We start from the raw sequence: 9,969 nt of genomic DNA on the forward strand, positions 1-9,969 counted from the left end.
ATGTCTATCACCCAGCCACCCCATTTGTTTTTGATGTAGTGTTCCATGATTCATTGTTTGCGTATAACACCCAGTGCTCCATTCAATACATGCCCTCTTTAATACTCATCACCAGGCTAACCCATCCCCCCACCCCACTCCCCTCTAGAACCCTCAGAACAGCAGGGATTCTTATATCATGGTCTAGAACAGCGGTAAAACTGTTTTATTCTGGGGCGCCTTCGTTCTTGCAGTCTTCCAAGTCATTCAATAAAGGAGCTGGAGGAGTATCATGAACTATGTTTTGTGCTGTCGCCAAAATCCAAAGAAGCCCACCCAGCTTTGTGTCCTGCTGTTTTTACTGGTTGCTTTAGGATGTATAAGGACACATTTTTAACTAATTATAATCTATTTTCAAAAGACATTATACCACTTCACATATAGTGTAAGAACCATGCAATCGTTTCCATTTCTCCCTCCTGAACTTTATGAAATTATTGTCACATGTTTTGCTTATTCATGTGACCCAAACTCTAACACATTGTTGTTGTTTTTGCTTAAAAAGCCAGTTATCTTTAAAAAGTTAAATATTGAGGAGAATGTCAGATATTTGCTAATATAGTTACCATTTGCTCTTTTTACTTTTGTGTCAATCTGTATTTCTATCTGGTGACGTATTCCATCTGCCTGAAAAATTTCAACTTTTCTTGCAATGAAAATCTGCTGGTGATGAATTCTTTAAGATTTTTTTAATATCTGAAGATGTCTTTACTTTGTCTTTGCATTTGGAAGATACTTCCCTGGATGTAGAATTTTATTTGACTTTTTTTTTTTTCCTGTACTTTAAAAATGTTATTCTATTACCTTCCAGCTTGCTTTGTTTCCAGGAAAGAATCTATTGCCATCCTTACTTGTTTCTTTCCATATAAAGTGTCTCCTTTTTTTCTGGCTCTATTAAAGATTTTTTATTTATTACTGGTTTTGAGGCTTATGGTTATGAGGTGTCTTTATGATGTTGCTTCATGTTTCTTATGCTTGGAGTCCACTGGATTTCTCGAATCTGTGGGTTGTTCATAATTTTTACCAAATTTGGAAAAACTTAGTTATTATTTATTCAAATATTATTTGTTTTTCTCCTCTCTCCTGTCCTGCAGGGACTGTGTTACATATGCAGTAGGCCTCTTGAAATAGTCTCACAAGTCATGGATGAGCTGTTCTTATTTTTATTAGTATGCATTTTTCCTTTCTATATATCATGTTTGACACTTTCTTCTTGCTATGTTTTTAAGGTCACTAATCTTTTCTTTTTCAATGCCTAATCTAATATTAATCCCATCTGGTATAATTTTTATCTTTTGCATTATATTTTTTATCTCTAAAAGTTTGATTTGGATTTTTTAAATATATCACAAGTCTCTACTTAACTTTTGGAACATAGAGAATAGAGTTGTGTATCTATTTTAATGTCCGTCTCTGGTAATTATAACATCTGTATCAATTCGGTGTTGATTTTGAGTGATTTTTTTTTCTTTATATAGGGCTTAGTAATTAATTTTTTTCTTAGTATAGTTGACATGCAATGTTACATTAGTTCCAAGAGTACAATTTAGTGATTTGACAAGTTTATATATTATGCTATGTTCACTATGAGTGTAACTACCATCTGTCCCTTTACATCCCTGTTACAATATGATTGAGTGTATTTCTTATGCTTTGTCTTTTATTCCTATGATTTATTCATTCCATAGCCAGAAGCCTGTCTCTCTCTCTCTTTTATCCCACCTTTTTTCATACCTGGGGATCTTGGATTAGATGTTAAACACTGTTGCTTTACCTTGTTGGTTTCTGGATATTTTTTATTCTTATACATCTTCATGAGCTTTGTTTAATGCTACAGTTATTTGGAAACTTTTTTATTCTCTTGAAACATGTAGTCTAAATTTTGTTAGTTAGTGCCAGGACAGTGCTCAGGGTAGGGATGATTATTCTTTACTTTGAGGCAAGACTCTCTCGAATTCTTTATAAAGTTTTGTGGATTAGAAGATGTCCTAGGCTGGCGTGTGGGAACAAGCAAGCACTGTTCCCTCTTTTCCTTATTAGTGGTTCATTTCTTGGTCTGAGGTAGTTTCCTCATATGCATGTGTTCATCAGTACTCTACTGAATAATCAAGAATACCTTCTATAGGTCTCTGGGCTTCTCTGTGTGTGCAGCTCTTTTCTATTATTTACTCCTAGGAACACTAGCTTCCTCAATCTCCCCAGACTCTCAGCTCCATCTCCTTAACTTGGGGAAATCTGCTGGGCTCTTCCTCAGTTTTCCTTTCCCTGTGTCATGGTCTACAAACTCTCTGGATGCCATTGGGCAATTGTGTTTTTGTTTTGTTTTGTTTTATTTAGAGAGAGAGAGAGAGTGCAAGTGTTCATGCACCCATGAGTAGGGGGGGAGGGGCAGAGTGAGAGAGAGAATCTCAAGCATTCTCAGCACTGAGCTCAGAGCTCCAAGTCAGGCAGATCTCACAGCCCTGAGATCATGACTTGAGCCGAAATCAAGAGTCAGACACTTAACCAACTGAGCCACCCTGGTGCCCCTGGGCAATTGTTAAGCTCACTTATTTGTTTCCCATTTCTCAGTGATCACTGTTTTTCATGGCTTGATGTTTAGTGAATCAAAAATCATTGTTCTGTGTAATCTGTCTGGTTTGTTGCTGTTGTTTTTGTTTCAGAAAGGACAGTAGATGCAGTCCCTTTTACTACATCATTGCCAATGGAGTGAATCTTCCTGTGGTCTTTTTTTTTTAATATTTTAAAAAAATTATTTAAATTCAATTTACTTAACATATAGTGTATTATTAGTTTCAGGGGTAGAATTTAGTGATTCATCAGTTGCATACAACACCCAGTGTTCATTACATTAAGTGCGCTCCTTAATGCCCATCACCCAATTACCTCATCCCCCACCCACCTCCCCTCCAGAACCCTCAGTTTGTTTCCTAGAGTTAAGAGTCTCTTATGGTTTGCCTTCTTCTGTTTTTATCTTATTTAATTTTTCCTTCCCTTCCCCTATGTTCATCTGTTTTGTTTCTCAAATTCCACATATGAGTGAAATCATATGGTATTCGCCTTTCTCTAACTTATTTCAATTAGTATAATACCTTCCAGTTCCACCCACGTCATTGCAAATGGCGAGATTTCATTCTTTTTTGATGGCTGAGTAGTATTCCATTTTATATATAATATATATACATAAATATCACATTATACACACACACACACATATATGGATACACACACATATATATTTACCCATGCATCTGTCAATGGACATCTGTGCTCTTTTCATCTTTTGGTTATTGTTGACAATGCTGCTATAAACACTGGGGTGCATGCACCCCTTCAAATCACTGTATTTGTACCCTTTGGATAAATACCTAGTAGGGCAATTTGTTCGTCATAGGGTAGTTCTATTTTTAACTTTTTGAGGAAACTCCATACTGTTTTCCAGAGTGGCTGTACCAGTTTATATTTCTCTGGTCTTTTAAAGATTTTCTTTTTGTTCTTGGCTTTAGCTATAATAATATGAGGTGCATAGGACTTTGTATTGTTTCTGCTTCTGTTTCCTAGTGCTTATCAAATATAAGATTTGATTATTTTTTTCAGTTTTACAAATGTTTCAGGTATATTATTCTCAAATATTGCTTTTCTCAATCTGTTTTTCCCTGTCTCCCTGTGTCCCTCTCTTTATCTTTCTTGCTTTCTTTCCCCTTTCAAGACTTCAATTATACCTGTTAGAACATATTCACCTTATTTCCTACCTGTCATCCATACCATCTTATTCTGTATATGTCCCCCTTAAAAAATATTCTCCATGCTTAATTGTAGACATTTTAATCTGACCCCAAAACCAATGTATTCTCTCTTCCACTATATCTATACTGCTATTAAACCCAACCACCGAGCCATAATTTTACTTATTTTTTTTCTTTTTAGCTACATTTGGTGCCCTTAATAAGTGGCGGAATTCCAATATTCAGGTAGTGAGAAATGAGAAAGCAATTACTCTTCTACTTTATCTTAAAGTCTAATTTATTCTGACAGCCCCAAAGGAATCTTTCTTCCTAATAGTTTAGGCTAAAGTATATGCTGGACATAGGGATATATTAATGATAATTATCTCATGTATTCAGCTGATTCAGTTTTATAATCAGATTTATAGTTCTATGCTATAATTTCTCCTCCCTTCTCTCAGGTAACTCTATCCTATAACTCTCCCAATCTTAAATAATTTCCTTTTCACAAATTAACTCTCTCCCAAATTAATATTCTCAGTACTCACAACCACTACAATAACCTAATTATATTTGCCTTCTAATTATACATGATATAATATATATATCATATACATGTGTATTATCTTCATATATATATATATATATATATATATATATATATATATATATATAATCTTCACTTTCTGGAATAAAAAAGTGATGAGAGCCAAATAACAAGATCTATATCTTTTAGTTCCCCACAGTATGTAATATAGTTCTTTGTTCAAATCAATACATAGTGGGTCAAATATCAAATAATCATAATTAAAGATGAATAATTATTGCATCAATGTTTTATCTAAAAGTGTTCTTATTTCATGTTCATTCTAAATTATATGCATATAAATTATCTCTTTTTTAGAGGTCTCTTTCATATGTAAATTTTAAAAATAATTTTTTTATTTTTTGGTATGTGTTTGTGCTCCCTTTCTAGACTAGTGTACCTTTTTTTCACTGTCCCCACTGCTTTTAATTTATTTTGCTCTCCTGTGCTCAATGACATCTTAATTAATGGCCCTTACTTGTTTAAAGGAATTTACCCAAACATGAATGATGAGATTCATTTAAAGTACCTAGCATTTCTAGTACCTGTTGTTTCAAGTAATTATGGCTCCCGACCCTCTACGTTTAGGTCAGATTATTGGCCAAACTTTCTAATCTAGATAAAAACAAAACAAAACAAAAAACCTCTGCATACTTTATTTTTTATTTTCTATATGCTATGCACCCTAACACAATAATTTATTTTTATTATATATGAAAAATGGGAGTGACACCACTCATTATTACCCCTACTGACACACTAGCAAGATTTTTGTTTCCTGTATCTACACTAAGCTCTACTAGCCTATAGGTCTATCTCCAAAGGGAGCAATGATTCCATTGAACTAGAACTTAAGACTTTGGCCCACCCACTTTGGGCTTCTCCTGCTTCTGAATCAAGAGGTAAAAAAGGGAGTTACTGTACTGGATGGGTAATTAACCCTAACTACCAAGGGGAATTTGGACTACTATTCCACAATGGAAGTGAAGAAGAATATATCTAAACTTTAGGAGATCCCTTAGCACTTTTCTTAGGGCATCTTTTAGTTTTATCAGGCCCTATAATTAACGTAAGAGGAAAACTACAACCACTCAATCCAGGAGGGCTACTAATTGCTCAGGCCCTTCATGATGAATTTTTTGGTCACCCCACCAGGTAAAGAACAATGGCTAGCTTTATTTATGTATATATATAATCTTTATTATAAAATTATTTTGTAAAAATATCATTATAATATTATAAAAAATATCCTTATTTTCATGTAGATAGATAGCAAATATCTTTATTTTCCCCCTTAATTTTTTATTATGTAACAAAGAGTGCATTGACTTTACATCATAATATATATATATTTTTTCCATCTCTGGAAAAGGAATTAGTACATTTTCAGGTGTATGCAGGATAGTTGTGTCATGTTAGGCAGAATTATGACCTTATTATTGTCTTTACTTGGTGATTAAGTTTGGTTTAAGGGGACATGGGTTAAATTTGTGACGGCTAATTTTAAGTGTCAACTTAATTAGCCAAAGGTGTCCAGACATTGGCCAACATTCTGAGTATGTCCTTGAGGGTGTTTCTGCATGAGCTTAACACTTGCATCAATAGAGTAAAACAGATTGTACTTCCTAATGTGGGTGAGTTTCATTCATCAGTAGAAGATACAAATATAACAAAAAGGCTAAGAAGGAACTCCTGGTATCTGGCTGCTGAGTTAGGACATTGGTATTTTTTGGCTTTCAGAGTCAGACTGAAATATCAGCTATTCTTCAGTCTCCAACCTGACAGCTTTCAGACTAGAATTTATTCCACCAGCTCTCCTGTTTCTCCGGCCTTCTGACTTATACTAGAACTATCTATCAGTGTCCTGGGTCTCCAGCTTGTCGACTACAGATCTTATGATTTCTTAGTCCCCATAATCACATAAGACAATTCCTTATAATAAATCTCTCTCATTCTTTCCCTCTCTCTCTCTCTCTCTCTCACACACATACACACATACCATGTTAGCTCTTTGGAGAACACTGACTAATACACTATTTTTTAATAGTGTTTGATATAAACAATTGCATATAGTTTATGATTGAAAATTGCCAGTATGTACTCTCAAATTAATTTTATTTATGATATCCATGTATTTAACTCTTATTGTTATATTGCTTCATTTTGTAGGCTTTGGAGCTAAATTACCCGAGTTTGAATTTTTCTTTACTGCTTATTAATCTCATGGACTTGAGTATGTTTCTTGACTACACTGTATTTTCATTGCTTCTTTTGTAAATGGGGATAAATTAGTATCTATCTAAGGTTATTGCAAAGATTATTGTGAGAATTATTAGGTGCAAAGTTCATTTAAAAGGGCTTGGCACAAAATAAGCATTCAATCAGTATTATCTATTTATTATTATTTCCCCAAATCATAGGCAGAATGTAAGTCTTTTTTCATTAGATGTTCCTTGCTTTTCTTTGGTCAAAGTTTGATTAAGGTCCCCCATTCTTATTACATCAGACCATTTCAGCAAGGTTTATTCTTCAAGGATTTTTCTTTTTTCATCCTTTCAAATAATTATTAGTTTGATTTATCTGTCCCATATTCTACCATAAAAATTCATTATATTAATGAGAATATGCAAGTTAGATTGATTTGTTTTAAGGATAACACCCTATAACACACAGTTAAGCATTTAAAGTTCTAGCTATAAAGAAAATAAGTATTAACTCAATTCACTTCCTTATCATCTAAAAACGCTGAAGATACAGAGATAAATAAGGAAAGATCCTTGACTGTAAGTAATTCAACATATGGTGGGAAAGATAAAGACATTAAAGAGAAGTATAATGTAGTCCAAGTACTTTTCTTCCCCATGTCAGCATTATCAACCATCAGGATTAAGCAGACAGTTTTGTTTGCTGTTTGTCTTGAACTTTTCCTACCTGAAGTGTTTTTCTGGATCAGGTGTCTTTTCCCACAGCCCCAGAGTCTGATGTGTATTACATCACTGGAACCTAGAGTGCTACTTAACGTGGTAGAGGATGCCTTCTCTCAATGTGAGCCAGCGAAGAGCTAAAGCAAAGCAGATCTCTCTTCTTCTTTCTCTTTATACCTTCATTCTTCCCCAGAAGCTATCAGACTATATATATATAAATGTTTTCATACAGGTTTGGAGACCATTTCAGGGGGGAACTGTAATATAATTTCTCCTGAAATATTTGATAGATTCTGGATTCTGAGTTTCTGCCTTGAGGGAGAGAATAGTGTCCATAGTTTTCTGTTTGTTTTATTGTCCCTTCCTGACTCAGTTTTTTGAAAGGTTAGTCAACAGCAGTGACCACACAATTTATGTCTGTTGTTTTATATTTTTCTCCCAGCTTGGAGCAGTATGATGTCTCTACCATTTGGGGACAATTTTTTGGTAAAAAGTTATCAATAGCATTCACATTGCCACAACCTATGAACAGTTATAGTCCCTTCTGGCAGAAATTCTCTATAATATTTGACACTATTGAGCTATGCACCCTTTGTTAAAACTCTTCCCTCTTTCACTCCTTTAGTGTCTTTTTTCTCTTACAACATCCTTTCCTTTCATCCATTAAAATGTGTGTTTTTCAGGAATCTACCTTTGGCTTGTTGCTCTCTTTTCTTTCTCATTCACATTTCAGCACCTAACTTCTCTGCCTCTGTGCTCCCACAGAAATGTGAGCATGCATCTTTCTTTACACTGTATTGAACTGAATTAATATGTTTACATGGCTATATTTCTCACTCGAATGTGAGTTTCTTTGGGACAGGGACTTCATTATATTCATTGTTCTATCCTAATCACTTAACATGTTGTTAGTACACAGAGAGGGACAATGAAATCTGTGGAAGTGAACTGAACTGAACTATTTAGTAGGGATAATGCAGAGAGAAAAAGTCAATATTTTAAAATTCTCTATAGCAAAGGGATGAATTATTTCTAAAATAAATTTTAAAAAGCTAAACATATTTTGGGAGACAAAAGAGAAAAATAATGTGAACGATGTGGTTTTGCGCATACATGGGATAGGAATCGAAGAACCTGAGTGGACAGAATTATTTTGATTCAAGACAGTGAAATTTACTAAAATGCTTTTGACCTTGGTTACTTTTTTCTCTCTAATGTCATACTCCTCTCTTTCAATCATGCTAGTGAATTAGGAATAAAAACAAAAGAGTTGGGTAAAGCTATGATTTCAAGCATGTGGAAATTTAACTAGATACAATTTCAAGGTTTCTAGTCATGCATTACAGTGGGAATGAAATACTGGCTTGCAGCAAGAGCATAATAGATCATGTTGGCAATGGAAAACTATTTCATGAATTTACACAAATGAATTTAACTTATTGAGATTTGAAGGGGTGAAAATATGGGAAAATTGAGCCAAATTCTCAATATCTGTCTCAGGATATTTGATATTAATTATACTTCAGATAAATAAGAATATTAAGATACTCCTTCAGGCTAATTGGAAATAAATGAATAAATAAGCAATTTTTCTGCATGTCTTAAGTACCTTTCTGAAATTATAGAATTTGCAGATAGAAATAAATTTAAAAGACAGGGCCTCCTGGCCTTCATTATAAAAGAACTGAGTAAATTAACTGGGAACACAGCAGGGTTTTATTATCAAGGAAAAAATTAGTTCAACATCTTTTAAAACACAATTTTGGAAACTGTGAGTTCACTGGAAGGCAGAGTAAGAAATATATTTGACTGTCAAAGAGAAGCATTCATTAGTTCTATCATATGTCCTTTCATTTCTTGTTTTTCTCCTCTTCTCTCTTCCATGGCACTGACTCTGAGTATTTTCTACTTAGTACAAAGGGCTAAGAATATAGTAGCCAAGCAAAATCTTAAAAAATTAAAAGTAACTATCTTGTATTCAAGAGATAATTAACCAGTGAGTGAACTGGTTAATTTATAGTCCTTCACCATTTATTTACATTTCCTTTTCCTCCTCAGTTTTACTATTATTGTCCACTCTACAGAAACAAATAAGGCAAGATAATTTTTGGTAAGGTACTCATGATGCCTAGCATAGTAGCCTCCACCTATAAGACTGTCTTTAAGAATCACATGTGAGGGGCATCTGGGTGGCTCAGTCAGTTAAGCAACTGCCTTCTGCTCAGGTCATGACCCCAGGGCCCTGGGATTGAGTCCCGCATCCTCTTGACCTTGGGCTCCCTGCTCAGCAAGGAGTCGTCTTCTGCCCCTCCCACTGCTCCTTCACTCTCTCCCTCTCTCTCAAATAAATAAATAAAATATTTTTTTAAAAAGGATCAAATGTGAAAAAATAATCACGTGTGAAGTTTTAAAGTATAGACACTCAGAGACATATTGAATCAAAATCCCTAAGGGAGGGGCTGAATGTTACATTTTTTGAAGAGGTTCACAGTTAATTTTAACTTACCAAGGGATGAGAATGGCTAGCAACTGAAGTAAACAAATACTTAGTGGATTGTGAATGGTATAATAGTATGAAAGATGTATTTCTGACTGCTAGTTTTATGTCAAAAATTGAGGGCCTTGGGGCGCCTGGGTGGCTCAGTTGGTTAAGCGACTGCCTTCGGCTCAGGTCATGATCCTGGAGTCCCTGGAT

Source organism: Leptonychotes weddellii, chromosome 4 (assembly GCF_054177405.1).
Source record: "Leptonychotes weddellii isolate Sample4059 chromosome 4, ASM5417740v2, whole genome shotgun sequence".
In the NCBI taxonomy this organism is placed as follows: Eukaryota; Metazoa; Chordata; class Mammalia; order Carnivora; family Phocidae; genus Leptonychotes; species Leptonychotes weddellii.